Here is a 19,278-nt window from a genome sequence, read left to right as displayed (position 1 = left end):
AAATCATAACATTTTTGAAGTGTAAAGATTTGAATTCAGTTTCCACCTAAGCCATCACTTCACACTGTTGACCAGCATTAGAAAAGAAACTCTATTAAATTCGTCCTTGCACAATTTGCCGTTCAAACATACAATATTTAAAGATGTAATTATGGTGTCTATGATTCTATCAACATAGGTGAACTAAAATGGCCACTAATGAACTAGAAGAAGGTGATAATTAGGAAGACAGAGCTTTAATCACATGAACACGCCCCTGTGTGTCTGCAGATAACTGTGCAAATATGTGTTGGGTGGTGCATCGATTGCACACATGGAGACTGGATTCTTTGAAAGTGTCCAGCAGAGGGCACAAAACACAAGATTATACTTTGAGGTGTCTCACTTTCCTCCAAAGGGGCACTGCATGCTGTTTCCTTTAAAATAACAATAATTAAAACAATCAATTGCATTTACATTTCGGAAACTCTAATATGATATTTGATGATAGCTTAAAAAGGAGCATGACGTTTGTCAGGGAAAAAAACCTTTCTCAAAAGTATAATAGTTTTTCTTGTTTAATGTAAGAGTCAACAAAGAATGATGTGTGAACTGGTCTTAAAAGTGAGTAGCTGATTTGTAACTGATCAAAAATAATTTTTAGAGGCGCATATAAATGTGAAAACCTCAAATAAAGAGAAATTTATGAGATGTGTAATTTTCATCAGGTAATGATGTTTAGGAAATCAAGTAGTGGGATGTTGTTGTATTCTCTGGAGCGGCAGCAACAGATGCAGAAAGCCAAAATGCTAATCAGAGTACTGTCTGATAATGTTTATTCCAGAAGACAGATTGTAACGAGACAAGAGAGAAGAGAACCATGCAAGAGACAGAATAATGAACAACATAGTTTTAAAAGCATGTAAGATAGACAGAGGGGAAGAACAGAAAAGAGAGAAGTGAGCTGTTGCTTTTGTATAAACCATTGAGTTCATGATACTTAAAGGCATCATCAAAAAGCAAATTGAAGAGTCAGTGTATTCCCTTTAGTTTCCAAGACTGCCTTTTGATGCTGACTTTCTTTTTCTCTGCCTCTATCCATCCCTTCTCCCTCCTGCTCTCTCCCACGCTCACTCCATTGCTCGCTGTGCTGCTGAATTAAAAGAAAGTATGTCAGTTGGCAGGCAGAGGGATGAGGGAAAAAAGAGAACGAACACATCAGAAAGAATTCATTCTGTGAGTTTTCTCAAGAAGAAACCGAATCTCTCCCAGATTGTTTTTGAGGGACCCAGAGGAGGTTATTTGGGTCAGCAGTTAGGGGTTGAGAATACATCTCAATCTGTCTACTCGGCACTATCGATGTTGTCAACAACAACAAGACTCTTTCCATATTATGAAAATCTTATTAAAAATGTGTTATAATTTCTTTCCCTGTTGATATCTAATCCTCAATAACGAGTAATGTGGAAGAATTCTTCTTGTGCATTTTGATGTTCAATTTAGATTTTCAAACTATTTTTAGTTTATATATAAAAAATATATAATTAATTGTACTTTATCTATCTGTTTGTAAGTTATGTTGTCATGCCTATTGTATTATTTTATGCTGTTTTGGATTCAGAAATTGTATCCAACGTAATTGGCCTTGGCGGACAATTGCGCATGCGCTAACGGCACAGGTGCTCAAGATCACGTGTAGTTGGAGGACAAAAATGGCTGCTTCCGGTGAAACGCGCTTTTAGTCATTTTTACACGGAAAGAGCAGGACGGAGGAGCTTGTCCAGCAGCAGCACGGAGCCAAACACCCGTCTGAACACGGTAAATTCACTGGAGCTAAAGTCTGCCGGCAGCGAACAGCTGACAACAACACCGCCATGTTTCAAGAGGTGAGCAGACTCACTGCCTTCACTGAACCCCGACAATACGGCAGCTTAACTGAATGGGAAGCCTCACATCTGTTTTGCATGATGACCTGTCATTCACCACAAGCTGTGTGAGTATCTGTGTTTTGCCTCTTCACACTGCAGAAAGGCTGCATTTAATCAGTGCACACCATTAGTCTTTGTTCCGACACACCTGCCATAACAAGTACAGGTTAAATGTTATTCTTGTTGTTAAACGTGCTGCATAGGTGGAAACATTCATTTTGCAGCAAGAGATGGCACTTATATAGAACTAAGAAGTTAGTTTTTTTTTGTTTGTTTTTTTTGTCGTGTGTAAATGATTGTCACTTCCAGGTCAAAAATAACCCCGAGGACAATTGTGTACAGCTGTCAAACATAGTCCTGGGTCATTTTTGGCCACGAAGACAGCACAAGGGCGACCTCTGAACACTGGGACCTGGATTGTGGATCAACAGGAGCAGGTACAATAATGTCTTTACACAATTTGCCCACAGGACTGCAGAACATCTAAGTAATATCCAGGCTAAACTGAATTGATCATCCATGGTAAAGTTTATTTAGATGGCGTAGTTCAATGTGCAGTGAATGTGAACATAAGCTGTTCCCCAGTCCAAGTTCATTTAACTCAGTTATCTCAGTTCATGACAGAGCTTCAAGACCCTGGATTTGACATAGGCTACGGACACAAGTTAAGATATATTGTAGATTTAGAAGTGTGCGATTGGATGTTTGATTATGTGACAAAGTCAATGTCAGCAGCATCAAGTAAGGCTACTCTGCAGTCACCACTCAAAAACTAGACCATTCTATGGTTGCAAACTACTAAGTGATTACATCCTTTGGTGTGTCACTTTTTAGTTGTCATATTATGTCTGAACTCTCGGATGTGGTCTCATGGGATTGTATTTGTTGTTCCAAATGTAGGGTCACAGCAGAAGTGCACCATGAGGGTGGATGATGTCCCCAAGCTGCCCAAAACAAGGAAGCAGGTTTGGCTGACTGAGAAGCGGGGACTCAACAAAATTAGGTTATTTAGATCAAACCTCACATTCATTTTATTGTAGCTCAGTCATTATCAGTTAAGCACTTGTTTTACTTCCTATTAAACTTCGCTACTCAAGAAACATAAATTTAATAAATACATGAGAACAGAGAATAATTGAAAGGGCTATTTAATGGTCAAATGATGTTGTCAAGTTTTACACAGATGAAGTCAAGAAGATGCAAAGTCAGTTAGTAAAATAACAAAAACAGTTAAAATTTTTATTGGCTGCAGCCTAGTGTTTAATCCCACTGTGTCTGAGAAAGCTCAGTGCACTGTGAACAGCCTAATCAAAAAAAAAAAAAAAAGAAATTGCAATGCCCACAAGAAATGTTCCATGTTCGGTCTGGATCCAAATCTTGAGTGCAATGTTTATTTTATTCTCCTCTGGGTTTGTGAAATCTAACCCCCTCACCCCCTGCTCTTTTTTTGTATAACTTTTTCAGAGTGTTCTACATCTTGTTACCCCTTTTTTGGTGTGTGTCCCTTCTCTGTATAGCACATGATTCTCTGTGCGTTTGTCTTGTGTTTGAGGTTCTCCGAGTGTACTTTCCTGTCTTTTGTGGAGGTGAGCCTTTTTCTTGCTTCCTCTTTGTGATATGTGGTCTTCTCTTTGATGTCGTTGAAGTGTGAAGTGAAGTGCACTTGGTGCCTGTGGGTCACTTTTGTGCATTGGCTCTGTCACTGTGTGTCTGACATGTAGTGTTTTTGTTGTAGGCTTGCAAAGTGTCCCCTTGATGAAGGTGAGTTCCTGGCTGCTATGTTTGGATATTTGGTCCAGTTTTTCCAGAAGTGGCTTCCTCTTTTTGGTGAAGGTGAGTCCCTTTGACCTGTCCTGGTCACTGGGACTGTGTTGGTGTTTGACTTTGTGCCACCAAGGGTGTTTCTTTGGTGTTTCTCTTGAGTTCGTTAGCTTTTGTTGGTTCCTTCTCTGGGTGGAGTGTAACGAACGGTTTCATAAATCTGTCTGAGTTCCATGCTGTATTGGTGTTTGTGTCTTTCAGAGTTGTGAAGTGTCTTCTTTTGCTGTTTGTAAAGGTGAGTTATTTGTTTTTGACATCTTTGTGTGCTCAGTTGTAGCTTTTTCTTTGAGGATTTTGGAGTGTTGTTGTCCAGCTTAGGTGAGTTCTTCCCTTCAGTGCTGCTTGTTTAGTGTTGGGGTTCACTGTCACTCTGAACATGTTGTCTCCACTTGGTGTGGGCGCATGCTTTTCCCCAAGTAGTTTCCAAGCTGCCTGTTATAGTTTGGTATTTCTGAATGATTGTGTCATGTAGCTTTACGGTGGGTACACTCAGGATGGAAATGGAACCCTCCTGTGGAGAGATTGTGGAATGACCTCATTGATCCTGTTGTTTCAATGTCCAGGATCCAACATGCAGAGTCCAAAGTCCAACGTCCAGAATCTTGAATCCAGGGTCCACGGAGTGACAGAGTAAAAGAGTAGCAGAATGTGATATTAGCAATATTATGTTGGGATTAATTTCTGGTCGATGTCTTTCTGTATTGTCTCGTGCTGGCAGTTTGATGTCCAACAACCAAAATAAAGATTCAAAGTCTCAGAGTGCAACTGATAACTAACATGAGCCACCTATTGATTTATCTAATAATCTATCTATCCAGCTTACTAAGGACATGGGCTGCAGCTGTACTCAATCATTATAGGAAATAATTTAACAGGTATCTAAAAGTTTTGAGAGAAGTAGGCCATGATCACACTTAAGGTACTGGGCCTCTAAAGACAATGTCTAGAACAGGAATCGAACCAACAAGCTCCAGAAGCCCAAACAGTCAACTATCTGACGAGTTACCACAGTCAGACTCGACCCAACAACCCACAGAAGGAGAAGGTAACTCCTTGCCCAATTTCTTATCAATTCCTGTCAAACTAGGGGAAGGGAAAAAAAAAAGCAATAAAGAAACTTTTTTTCCCCCCAAATGAACACATGCTTTCCCCTCTTCCAACGCACAGTTTAGTCTTAAACTCAGTGTTGCATGTGAGATTTCTCAGTTAATGCAGCCCCTGGTTCAAATATATCTGCATGACCGAAACTTGCCTGTGACTTCTGCACCTCTTCCTCACTCCCATTTCCCTCCATCTTCCATTTCCCAGCACCAACCGACCTGCTTAAAACAGATAAAGTTAACATTTTTTCTCAAATGTGACACAAACCTGGCTCAAAAACTCAAACCAAATCTGACTACTTCTGCAGCTCAGTGACACTCAGAATTTGAAACGCTAATTCCTGTCTGTCATGAAATAAAACAGACTGGTTTCCACACAAACATCTCTCCAGTTCCTACTTTGTTTTCAGGAGACACGTGGTGGACTTCTGGCGTCTGCAGCTGAAGTCTGACACTGAAAGCCTGTCTGTCACTCAGGACCATGAGCAACACAAACCGTGACAACCCCAAAAGTAAGACAGACAGCACAACCTTCACCAAGAGGAAGAGTCACACCATCCTGTAAGAAGCATCAAAGAGGAATCAACAGGATTGCAGGAAATCGTTTTTAGCTACCTCCAATTACGCTTCTCCTATAGATAGATTGCAGCTAAATGAAAATCTGTTTTTATTGCAATTTATATTGAAATATATTGAATTTATATCGAAAACTGTAAGCTGCGATCTCTTACGGTTAAATATAATATCAAGGGAAGAGTACATCCAAACAGCGGGAGTGGCGAGGACACTTATTGGACCAAATTAGTAATTTACCATCCACTCCAATTAATCCTGCAAAGGTATTCCATGCCACATAAAATTAAACCTCCAGAATCAAGAATCTCCCCGTCCATGGTACCAACGGGGTGAAATGCCGCCTGAATACCTCTGACCTGTTGACTTCAGGTCTGTCCCCGCCCATTATGACGTCTTCAAGGTGTGAAAAACGCTCCGCCGTGTACTCGGGGGAGCGTATTTTATTTTGAAAATACAACGGATGTTTTATTTTGTGTCTGTGCAGGATTTTCCGTCCCACACGACCTGCTCTGTGAGTAATTTATGCGCCGTGCTCCGGCACAACTATCGTATGCGTATCTGTTCCGGAGCTGTTCCGGAGTCGTGACGCAGCGGAGCCGCAGCCGGAGGAATTTGGGGATGACGTGATTGAACGTGGTTGTTGTCGTGTGCTGTGCGTGCTGTGTTACGTCCCGTCGTGTCCAGGTGGAGGACCAATTAGGCTCACCTGGATTTAATCAGGACTGATGTCGCGGCCTGTTGAACAGGCCGAGCTTCAGTCAGAACAAGCCAGCGATCCGCTCGGTTCTCTGCTTTTGGACGACAGGTAGGTCGGCTTTGTGTTGTTTCAGGTAGTTTCAGCCGTGTTGTGTGGTAGGCTAATCAATTCTCTGTGTGTGTGTTTGTTTCAGGCTCTTTCCGGCTCCACAAGCTCCCCAAAGAGCCGCCTTTCCCGGTAAAACGCACTCGTTCATGTTGTTTTCGTGTTTGTGTGTTTTGCACGCTGTCTGCACCACGGAGGGGTTCACCGGGCACCTGTCTCACTTCACACGTTTGTTTTCGGTGAACAAATGCTGTCAGTCACATGCAGATGATTGCGTGAACTTTACCAGTTTGATGCTTTGTGAGTGTGTGTGACGGTACAGTATACATCTTAATTTAAATGGTGCCCATGAGCTTTATTTAATAGTCTTGTTTCCCTCTGTTAGTGCTGGAGAAGAAGCAGGAGGGGGCGCCAATCAACGCGTTGAAGATGGGTTTGTTTGAAAGTGTAACTTTATGTGGAAACATTTAATACAACGTTGAGGTGTTCATATTCTCACCTTGTGCTGTTGGACTGTCTTGTTTCCATCTGGAAGCAGGTCTGTTGGTGCTGGAGAAGAAGCAGGAGGGGGCACCAATCAGCGGTTTGAAGATGGGTTTGTTTGAAGGCGTCATTTCAGGTGAAATGTACATTTCATACAATGTTGGTGTTCATATTCACACTGTGTGCTGTCAGACTGCTTTTGTGTTCCAGTTTCATGTTGGAGGCGACGTAGACGTTGGGCAGACTCTCTGAAGGGGCAAAGCTGGGTCAGGACTCTCCTCCCTCCCACTCAGATAAGAGTCTCATTTATTCTCAGAAATAGCAGTGCAGTAAATGTCCATTCTGACTTGCTGTACCCTGAAGTGGAATCTGTGCCGCTGCAGTCGTCGTGGTCAGTGGTGCCAGCAGGTGAGCTTGAACTTGTTTGCAAGATGACTGTTGCTGTAATATTATTGCATCAGTGGGTTGTCACTCTTCTTTGGTGTTGGGTAGTCACGTGGCTTCTGTTTTGTGTGTGTTGGGGGCAGGGGTTTATTATTATTATTTTATTATTATTATCATTATTTTATTATTATTATTTTATTATTATTAGATTGTTCCTCTTCTGGACAGTAACTGCTTGTTGGTTGTGTGTGAAGGTGTCCCTCCATGGAAGCAGTGCATGATGTCCGGTCCCAGTAATCAGTGACCTGTCTGCGTGCAGCTGGTCCACCTTCCTGGTCCAGGATGGATGGATTGTTTTGCTGGAGGCCATTTGGTGAGTCGGTGCCATTGTGTAAATTTCCAGGTAAGGTCTTGCCACGATTCTCCGTTTACTGCCGCTTTCTGCTTTCAGGTTCAACCTCACCAGGGACTCCACATCAGATGGGACTGCAGCGAGGGTCGGCTGAGGGTCTGTACAAGCAGCAACTCTGCTGTAGCTGATAGATGAATGAGAGAGGATCTCTTTACAGTGAAGTAGTAACAGTGACTGGATCGGTAATGAATGTCTTTCCTCCTTTCAGAGTACCAGTGTGATGGAAGGGGCCGATCAGCAGCGTCGTTGGACTGATTTCTGTTGACATTGTTTGTTCTTTGTATGTTGTAAATAGGCAAATAATTTTAATGTTTTTTCTTTTTTTTTTCTTTCTTCTTTGGTACATGTGTAGCAAGCGGTTGTGGTTGGATGTTAGTGTGGTCTGTCAGGTGTGCTTTGTTGGCACTGAGTTGTTTAATGGTTGTGGCTTAAGGTTAGCAGTATGTGGTCCAATGCAGTGGTTGTTTGCTTTGGGGCTGTTGTGGCTGTCAGCTTTGGGGCTGTTGTGGTTGTCTGCTTTGGGGCTGTTGTGGTTGTCTGCTTTGGGGCTGTTGTGGTTGTCTGCTTTGGGGCTGTTGTGGTTGTCTGCTTTGGTTTAGTTGCTTGTAGGTGCTTCTTTTGGTTTGGACAGGAGTTGTATTGCAGAGAATATTTGTTCTGTTTATTAACTACTCTTCTTTCTGGTCTCATTTCCATGTTTTTGGAGCTGTTCTTGACCCATTGAAGCATCATCATCTCTCCCTGACTGCAGTTGGAGCTGGAAGGTTTGCACACGTCTCTCTGCATGGTCCTCTTTAGCCACATAGCTGGTGGTGTCACGTGGTGCAGTAAATGTGTGCTTGTATGTTGCCATGCCTTTTTGTCCTGGTGTAGGAGCAGTGCTGATGAGTTGAAGGTAAGTTGGATTCAATTAGCAGCAGTTGTTTTTCTCCTTGGCTGCCTGTTTGTCCTTTCAGTGGCCTGTAGATGGAAAACTCTCTCCCAACCACTGTGAGGCTGCAGCAGCTCCTCCTCCCCTGGATGATGATCCTGATAATGCAGAGTATGTACAAGGCAGAAATGTAAGCATTGATTTTGATGTGATGGCAGCGAAATGTTGGTGTTGCTCCTACTTTATTTTATTTTTTTATATAAAATAAAATGATTGTCTGCTCCTGTAGTCCTGTTTGGTTGGCGTGTAGTTGGTGTTGGCCTGGTTAATGGTTTTCATTTTAAGTGAGGTTGTGGTTTGGGTTGCTACTGCTTGTGTACAGCATTTAGGTCATCTGCATTGGGGGTTATTTTTTATTTATTAATTTTTTTTTTTATTTTTTTTTTTTGCCTATTTACATGTGCTGTTGTGTAAATGAAATGTAAAGTGTATTGACTGTTAACTTGGTGGATGTAAAAGTCTGTGAGGACTTCATGCTACTGTGGAACTTAACTGAATTGAAAAAGTTAGAATATGTTAAAGGAAAATGTAATGTTGAAATGTAAATTAAAAAAAGTGTTTTGATGGATGTTACTGTCAGACAAGTTGAATGTCAACTGCATTTTTGAAAACATTAAAGAAAAGTAATGCAAAGCATTTTTGCCATGTCGTGTTTTTTTGTTTTTTTAGCTCCTTTTTAGCGTTTTCACATTTAGTCTTTTCTTTTATTCTTAAGGTAAAGCACCAAGAAGATGAAAGAAACAAATTGCCAAAGTAGGGAGTGAAGATGACAATGTTGAGTTAACATTTCCTTTTGTGCGACTTTACCACTAATTATTTTTCTTAATACGTTAACTGTTTCTCTTTGCTTTTATTATGTAATGTTTTCTCTACATACAAAACTTTACCTTTTCTTCATGGTCTTTTTCTGTTTTTGTTTTTTTTTTTTTTTTTTTTTTTTTCCACTTTCTCTTGCCTTTTTGCTTTTTAAATTTTCCTCTCGTGCACTTGGTTTCTCTGTTCCCTTTTATTCTTTCACTCACGCCCTTCATCCTTGTCATCTTTCACACAGCCCTCTTTCTCTTGTACATTGTCTTTGTATGTACAGCTCTTGTCTTTTCTGTTATCCTCTTTGACACTGTCTTTTCCTTTGCCACACCTTGACACATTAATCCTGTCATGTTAGCCTTTCTGTCAATTGTCACACCTAGTCTTTTCCTGTTTTTATACTTGATCCTATTCTTCCCATATTGTCAATTTCCTTTCCCCCAGTCCAACACTTTAACAGTCGTCTTAGTACTTTATCTATCTTGACCTTGACATGTGGACTTGACCTCCTGGTCTTGTCTCTTACACGTTGGGTGAGGAGGAAAGACTACTCCCTCCTACCCTCACCCATGTATTATTATATAAGTCTTTTCCCTTTATGTTCTTTGATGCTGACCTAATGAAGTCAGTGACAATCCCACCATAGAAAACATGTTTTTTGGGGGTGTTTTTTTTTTTTTTTTTTTTTTTTTTAAATAAAGCTTTGAGCTACATCCAGCATATTTACATGACATCTCATGTGACTAATGGTTTATTATGCCCTGTCTTCAAAGAGAAATAAATACCTGGCCCCTGGTGCTTCACTCTGATGAGCAGACTCTGCCTGACACCATGAAGCCACTCCCTCAGTGAGTGGGGCAGCTCAAGCACCATCACAACAGTTCTTCCTGACTTGGTGACATTAAACTCACTTCAGCACACTACAGTCCTACATGTCCCTACTCTGACATACCAGAGAAGAAAGAAAAGCTCATTTAGAAAGTCCACAGAAGAAATAAATACACCATATCAAAATTAGAATTGACTTTCTTGAAGGTTTGTTTTTTTTGTAAACACACAACTTGGGCCAGGAACAACACCACAGCCTGCAACAACAAAACACAAACACCAATTACAACCAAACAGTGAGTGTGAGGGACTGACCATCAGCCAGGACAGGGGGCCTCACTCAGCTGCCTGCCTGCAACACAAACACAGCCTGAGCAACACACTAACACCAGAGTACAGCTTCAACAAACACACACACACTTACCTGACACACCTACACTTTGGACAGTGACTGCCACAGTTAGAGGGGTGCAACCAACAAGTGCACCAAAAGGGGAACACTTACAAGAAGAACACTGAAAAACCACCTTAACCAAACTACAACTGACCAAAGTCGGCCAACAGCATCCAATTACTACAGCAAAGCATGACTAGACAGAGAGGAAACAAACTCACCTTCACATACAGGAGGAAGTCACCTCTCACTGACCTGCAAACTGTCACACATGTCAGACAGAGGGACACACTACAGGAAAGACAGACAGTGTCTCTGTCTGATGTGGATTTCAAATGTCCCTCTGTCTGTCTGTCCACTTTAACTGAAGACTCAGACAGACAGAGCAGCGTGAAGGGGCTCTGTATGTGAGATGTGAGTCCTCCAGTCTGGAAACAGCTGGTTCAAATTCATCATGAGAAGCAAGCTAAATTAAAAGAACATTTCACGTTAGTTAAGTTTTCATGTCTGACTTTAATTTCCTGACGAAGTGTAGATGGTCGGTGGACGGACAGTTTCTTTAGATATGATTTTCATTACTCTGAGATACCGAAGTGTCCTGTCAGTGTGAAGTATCGCGAGACTGACGTAACTGCGTGATTCAAGATGGCTGAACACAACAGCAGTTTGAACCGGACAGCAGACAGCGCGGCTCCTGGTCTCAACTTTCTACCGAATTCAGTCCGATTTGTCCGAAGACAGAGTGGATTTACCAGAAGGAGCACTTTGAATGAAGGAGGCAGAGGAGGAACTAAACATGGAGCACACAGAGCAGCAGAGGAGGAGGAGAGCGGGAGGCCCAGCTAACAGCTAAGCTAAAATAAGCTAAGCTAGTTAGCGGAAGTGAAGAATCGTCGGAATCAATTAGGAAACAGAGAAAGATGACTTCTTACCGAATTGAGAGTCAGAAAGAGGTTACCTGTCCATAAATCAGGAGAACGGCGAAGGTAAACTTTAAAATAACAAACATCATCTGAAGGTCGATTTAATGTTTCCTCCCTCTTTACTGTGATTCTCTTCCTGTTAAGGGAATTAAAAGTCACATGAAAACCTGTCAGTGTTCATGTCTGTTTTTTCTTTCTGTTGACTTCAGTTTGATCTCCATGGATTTTGAAGTCCAGCAGCCAAACTGGAGACTCTGAAGCTCTGACTGACATTTGAGTGTCATAGACTCAGTTTTACTGAGCAGAGGGAAATGGAGCCCTCCTGTGGAGAGATTGTGTGAGGACGTCACTTTACCTCACTGATCCTGTTGTTTCAACATCCAGGGTCCAACACAGAGTCCAGGGAGTAACTATAAGAGTAGCAGACTGTGATATTATATTGGGATGAAATTCTCTTCAATGTCTTTTTCTGTATTGTCTCGTGATGGCAGTTTAATGTCAGTTGTATTCATAATCTTTATTTTGGTTGTTGGACTTTAAAATTCACTAATAACTAAAACGAAACTTGCCCTCAGAGAGCATGAACCATCGTTCAGTCTGACTTTTTAATTTTCAGATTTAATGCAGTCCATCAAGATAATTTCATTGTCCTCTGAAGCTGTGACTGACATTGGAGTGTTTATTACTCAGTCAAACTGAGTTTTTGAGTCCATACGAGAGTAACGGTAAGGTTGGGCTATTAATTTCCTTTTGTCAGAATCAGTTTGCTATCAAAGAGTTTTAAAGGCCAACAATTGAACTAAGATTCAATTTTAAGGTTGGACTTTCAATCCTCATTACCTCTTTAAGGAAGCGAGAAAGAGGAAAAAAACAATGTTCTTGGAACTCCAAATGTTTGTATCAACTGTTTGACCCATTAATGTGCTGCTTTGGGGAATCAATTAAAAAAACAGTTTCTGATATTTGTGATGATTCAGAGAAGAAACTCAAAACCTTTCAGAAGCTGTCCTTTCATTGAGTTCATCACTGAAGTGTATTGTGGACAATCACAGGTGGACAGGTGAAGTCCTTCTTCTGATATAATTATGAGGTTTGGCATGAATGTTTGCCCTGTTTTGCCTGCTGGCTGGTGGCTCAGATAGTTGGCGTCCTCGTCCAGTGTTTGGCAAACAGAGATTCAAATCCTGCAACTGATGACGCTGATCACTTGTGTTCTTTCACGGCCAACGCAAAAAGAAAAGCTAAATACGCCCGGAGCTTCTTGGATGGTCACAATGATTAGCTCAGTCAGATGGCCAACCGCTTGGGCTTCTGTGGGTTGGTGGTTCGAGTCTGGCTCTGGTAACTAATGACACTTAGCCCTTGTTTTCTTTCACATGCAACACAAAAGGAAAAGTCAAATACGCCCGGAGCTCCTTGCACTGTCATGACGATTAGCTCGGTCAGTTGGTTGGCAGTTTGGGCTTCTGTGGCTTGTTGGTTCGATTCCTGTTCTGGGCATTGTCTTTACAAGCCCAGTACCAGAAATGCAACCTTAAAAGGACTCCGAAAACATTTGTTAGTGCAGAAGGAGCAAGTGGCGCACAGGGTTCCTTCGTGGCCTTAAGTGTGTGCGCGCAAGTTGGCATTGGTGTGACTCCTGGTTCGAAACCACTGTTGGGTGATAGTGGAGTCGTCTCTGGTCCGTTCTCCGATACAGCTCAGGTACGCCTCCGGTACCTGAGTGGGTGGTCTCGGGTGTGGCGAGGAGGTGGTAAGGGGGGGCGTCTGCCCCCCCGAGATTTGGAGAAATAAAAGCACGGTGTTATGCTAAAGTTTTATTTGCAAAACCTTGACGACAGCTAATAAGAACCCTTATGTAAGCCCTGTCTGTCTGAGTCTTCAGTTCAAGTGGACAGACAGAGGGACGTTTGATATTGATCTTATGGAGAAACTGTGAGGAAACTTGTCATTTGTATGTTACATAAGGGTTCTTAGTAGCTGTCGTCAAGGTTTTGCAAATAAAACTTTAGCATAACACCGTGCTTTTATTTCTCCAAATCTCGGGGGGGGCAGACGCCCCCCCTTACCACCTCCTCGCCACACCCGAGACCACCCACTCAGGTACCGGAGGCGTACCTGAGCTGTATCGGAGAACGGACCAGAGACGACTCCACTATCACCCAACAGTGGTTTCGAACCGGGAGTCACACCATTGCCAACTTGCGCACACACACTTAAGGACACGAAGGAACCCTGTGCGCCACTTACTCCTTCTGCGCTAACAAATGTTTTCGGAGTCCTTTTAAGGTTGCATTTCTGGTACTGGGCTTGTAAAGACAATGCCCAGAACAGGAATCGAACCAACAAGCCACAGAAGCCCAAAGTGCCAACCAACTGACCGAGCTAATCGTCGTGACAGTGGAAGGAGCTCCGGGCGTATTTGACTTTTCTTTTTGTGTTGCATGTGAAAGAAAACAAGTGTCATTAGTTACCAGAGCCAGACTTGAACCACCAACCCACAGAAGCCCAAACGGTTGGCCATCTGACTGAGCTAATCATTGCAACAAGCCAAGGAGCTCCGGGCGTATTTAACTTTTCTTTTTGTGTTGGACAGGAAAGAACACAAGTGATCAGCGTCATCAGTTGCAGGATTTGAATCTCTGTTTGCCAAACACTGGACGAGGACCCCAACTATCTGAGCCACCAGCCAGCAGGCAAAACAGGGCAAACATTCATGCCAAACCTCATAATTATATCAGAAGGAGGACTTCGCCTGTCCACCTGTGATTGTCCACAATACACTTCAGTGATGAACTCAATGAAAGGACAGCTTCTGAAAGGTTTTGAGTTTCTTCTCTGAATCATCACAAATATCAGAAACTGTGTTTTTTTTTTTGATTCCCCAAAGCAGCACATTAATGGGTCAAACAGTTGATACAAACATTTGGAGTTCCAAGAACTTTATTGTTTTTTTCCTCTTTCTTGCTTCCTTAAAGAGGTAATGAGGATTCAAAGTCCAACCTTAAAATTGAATCTCAGTTCAATTGTTGGCCTTTAAAACTCTTTGATAGCAAACCGATTCTGACAAAAGGAAATTAATAGCCCAACCTTACCGTTACTCTCGTATGGACTCAAAAACTCAGTTTGACTGAGTAATAAACACTCCAATGTCAGTCACAGCTTCAGAGGACAATGAAATTATCTTGATGGACTGCATTAAATCTGAAAATTAAAAAGTCAGACTGAACGATCGTTCATGCTCTCTGAGGGCAAGTTTCGTTTTAGTTATTAGTGACTTTTAAAGTCCAACACCCAGAATAAAGATTCTGAATACAACTGACATTAAACTGTCATCACGAGACAATACAGAAAAAGACATTGAAGAGAATTTCATCCCAATATAATTGTATCACAGTCTGCTACTCTTATAGTTACTCCCTGGACTCTGTATGTTGGACCCTGGATGTTGAAACAACAGGATCAGTGAGGTAAAGTGACGTCCTTACACAATCTCTCCACAGGAGGGCTCCATTTCCCTCTGCTCAGTAAAACTGAGTCTATGACACTCAAATGTCAGTCAGAGCTTCAGAGTCTCCAGTTTGGCTGCTGGACTTCAAAATCCATGGAGATCAAACTGAAGTCAACAGAAAGAAAAAACAGACATGAACACTCTGACAGGTTTTCATGTGACTTTTAATTCCCTTAACAGGAAGAGAATCACAGTAAAGAGGGAGGAAACATTAAATCGACCTTCAGATGATGTTTGTTATTTTAAAGTTTACCTTCGCCGTTCTCCTGATTTATGAAAACTTAACTAACGTGAAATGTTCTTTTAATTTAGCTTGCTTCTCATGATGAATTTGAACCAGCTGTTTCCAGACTGGAGGACTCAGATCTCACATACAGAGCCCCTTCACACTGCCCTGTCTGTCTGAGTCTTCAGTTAAAGTGGACAGACAGTGTCTCTGTCTGATGTGGATTTCAAATGTCCCTCTGTCTGTCTGTCTTTCCTGTAGTGTGTCCCTCTGTCTGACAGTTTGCAGGTCAGTGAGAGGTGACTTCCTCCTGTATGTGAAGGTGAGTTTGTTACCTCTCTGTCTAGTCATGCTTTGCTGTAGTAATTGGATGCTGTTTGCCGACTTTGGTCAGCTGTAGTTAGTTTGGTTAAGGTGGTTTTTCAGTTTTCCCCTTTTGGTGAACTTGTTGGTTGCACCCCTCTAACTGTGGCAGTCACTGTCCAAAGTATAGGTGTATCAGGTAAGTGTGTGTTTGTTTGTTGAAGCTGTGCTCTGGTGTTAGTATGTTGCTCAGGCTGTGTTTGTGTTGCAGGCAGCTGAGTGAGGCCCCCTGTCCTGGCTGATGGTCAGTCCCTCACACTCACTGTTTGGTTGTAATTGGTGTTTGTGTTTTGTTGTTGCAGGCTGTGGTGTTGTTCCTGGCCCAAGTATGGATTGTGGAGGGTTGTGTTTACAAAAAAAACCAAAACCTTCAAGAAAGTCAATTCTAATCTGGATATGGTGTATTTATTTCTTCTGTGGACATTCTAAATGAGCTTTTCTTTCTTCTCTGGTATGTCGGAGTAGGGACATGTAGGACTGTAGTGTGCTGAAGTGAGTTTAATGTCACCAAGTCAGGAAGAACTGTTGTGATGGTGCTTGAGCTGCCCCACTCACTGAGGGAGTGGATTCATGGTGTCAGGCAGAGTCTGCTCATAAGAGTGAAGCACCAGGGGCCAGGTATTTATTTCTCTTTGAAGACAGGGCATAATAAACTATTAGTCACGTGAGATGTCATGTAAATATGCTGGATGTAGCTCAGAGCTTTTAAAAAAAAAAAACAAAAACCCCAAAAAAACATGTTTTCTCTGGTGGGGTTGTCACTGACTTTATTAGGTCAGCATCAAAGAACGTAAAGAGAAAAGACTTATATAATACATGGGTGAGAGTAGGAGGGAGTAGTCTTTCCTCCTCACCCAACATGTAAGAGACAAGACCAGGAGGTCAAGTCCACATGTCAAGGTCAAGATAGATAAAGTACTAAGACGACTGTTAAAGTGTTGGACTGGGGGAAAGGAAATTGACAATATGGGAAGAATAGGATCAAGTATAAAAACAGGAAAAGACTAGGTGTGACAATTGACAGAAAGGCTAACATGACAGGATTAATGTGTCAAGGTGGGGCAAAGGAAAAGACAGTGTCAAAATTGGATAACAGAAAAGACAAGAGCTGTACATACAAAGACAATGTACAAGAGAAAGAGGAAGAGGGCTGTGTGAAAGATGACAAGGATGAATTGCGTGAGTGAAAGAATAAAAGGGAACAGAGAAACCAAGTGCACAAGAGGAAAGAGTTTAAAAAGCAAAAAGGCAAGAGAAAGTGGGGAGAAAAAAAAAATAAATAAATAAATAAAGACCGTGAAGAACAGGTAAAGTTTTATATGTAGAGAAAACATTACATTATAAAAGCAAAGAGAAACAGTTGACGTATTAAGAAAAATAATTAGTGGTAAAGTCGCACAAAAGGAAACGTTATAGCGCCAAGAAGATGAAAGAAACAAATTGCCAAAGTTGGGAGTGAAGATGACAGTGTTGAATTACCTTTAGAATAAAGGAAAAGACTAAATGTGAAAATGCTAAAAAGAAGCTTAAAAAAAAAAAAACGACATGGCAAAACTGCTTTGCATTACTTTTCTTTAATGTTTTCAAAAATTCAGTTGACGTTCAACTTGTCTGACAGTAACATCCATCAAAACACCACTTTTTTGATTTTACATTTCAACGTTACATTTTCCTTTACAAAGAACATATTCAAACATTTTCAATTCAAAAATAAATTCCACAGTAGCATGAAGTCCTCGCAGACTTTTACATCCACCAAGTGAACAATCAATACACTTTACATTTCATTTACACAACAGCACATGTAAATAGGCAAACAAAACAAACCCCCCTAAAAAATAATGCAAATGACCTAAATGCTGCACACAAGCTGTAGCAAGTTACAGCCCAACAACCACCACAACCTCACTTCAAACTACTCAGACCATTAACCAGGCCAACACCAACCAAACAGGGCTACCAGAGCAGACAATCATTTCATTAAAAAAAAAAAAAAAAAAAAAAAAAAAAGTAGGAGCAACACCAACATTTTGCTGCCATCACACAAAAAAAAAATAAATAAAATAAATGCTTACATTTCTGCCTTGTACATACTCTGCATTATCAGGATCATCATCCAGGGGAGGAGGAGCTGCTGCAGCCTCACAGTGGTTGGGAGAGAGTTTTCCATCTACAGGCCACTGAAAGGACAAACAGGCAGCCAAGGAGACAAACAACTGCTGCTAATTGAATCCAACTTACCTTCAACTCATCAGCACTGCTCCTACACCAGGACAAAAAGGCATGGCAACATACAAGCACACATTTACTGCACCACGTGACACCACCAGCTATGTGGCTAAAGAGGACCATGCAGAGAGACGTGTGCAAACCTTCCAGCTCCAACTGCAGTCAGGGAGAGATGATGATGCTTCAATGGGTCAAGAACAGCTCCAAAAACATGGAAATGAGACCAGAAAGAAGAGTAGTTAATAAACAGAACAAATATTCTCTGCAATACAACTCCTGTCCAAACCAAAAGAAGCACCTACAACCACAAACAGCCCCAAAGCAAACAACCACAAACAGCCCCAAAGCAAACAACCACAAACAGCCCCAAAGCAGACAACCACAAACAGCCCCAAAGCAAACAACCACAAACAGCCCCAAAGCTAACAACCACAACAGCCCCAAAGCAAACAACCACAACAGCCCCAAAGCTAACAACCACTGCATTGGACCACACACTCCTAACCGTTAAACAACTCAGTGCCAACAAAGCACACCTGACAGACCACACTAACATCCAACCACAACCGCTTGCTACACATGTACCAAAGAAGAAAGGAAAAAAAAAAAAAAAAACATTAAAATTATTTGCCTATTTACAACATACAAAGAACAAACAATGTCAACAGAAATCAGTCCAACGACGCTGCTGATCGGCCCCTTCCATCACACTGGTACTCTGAAAGGAGGAAAGACATTCATTACCGATCCAGTCACTGTTACTACTTCACTGTAAAGAGATCCTCTCTCATTCATCTATCAGCTACAGCAGAGTTGCTGCTTGTACAGACCCTCAGCCGACCCTCGCTGCAGTCCCATCTGATGTGGAGTCCCTGGTGAGGTTGAACCTGAAAGCAGAAAGCGGCAGTAAACGGAGAATCGTGGCAAGGCCTTACCTGGAAATTTACATAATGGCACCAACTCACCAAATGGCCTCCAGCAAAACAATCCATCCATCCTGGACCGGGAAGGTGGACGAGCTGCACGCAGACAGGTCACTGATTACTGGGACTGGACATCATGCACTGCTTCCATGGAGGGACACCTTCACACACAACCAACAAGCAGTTACTGTCCAGAAGAGGAACAATCTAATAATAATAATAATAATAATAATAATAATTCCTGCCCCAACAGAAGCCACGTGACTACCCAACACCAAAGAAGAGTGACAACCCACTGATGCAATAATATTACAGCAACAGTCATCTTGCAAACAAGTTCAAGCTCACCTGCTGGCACCACTGACCACGACGACTGCAGCGGCACAGATTCCACTTCAGGGTACAGCAAGTCAGGATGGACATTTACTGCACTGCTATTTCTGAGAATAAATGAGACTCTTATCTGAGTGGGAGGGAGGAGAGTCCTGACCCAGCTTTGCCCCCTCAGAGAGTCTGCCCAACGTCTACGTCGCCTCCAACATGAAACTGGAACACAAAAGCAGTCTGACAGCACACAGTGTGAATATGAACACCAACATTGTATGAAATGTACGTTTCACCTGAAATGACGCCTTCAAACAAACCCATCTTCAAACCG

Source organism: Echeneis naucrates, chromosome 2 (genome assembly GCF_900963305.1).
Source record: "Echeneis naucrates chromosome 2, fEcheNa1.1, whole genome shotgun sequence".
Lineage (NCBI taxonomy): Eukaryota > Metazoa > Chordata > Actinopteri > Carangiformes > Echeneidae > Echeneis > Echeneis naucrates.
The sequence above is the reverse complement of the archived record's forward strand: the minus strand, read 5'-3'. Positions refer to the sequence as shown.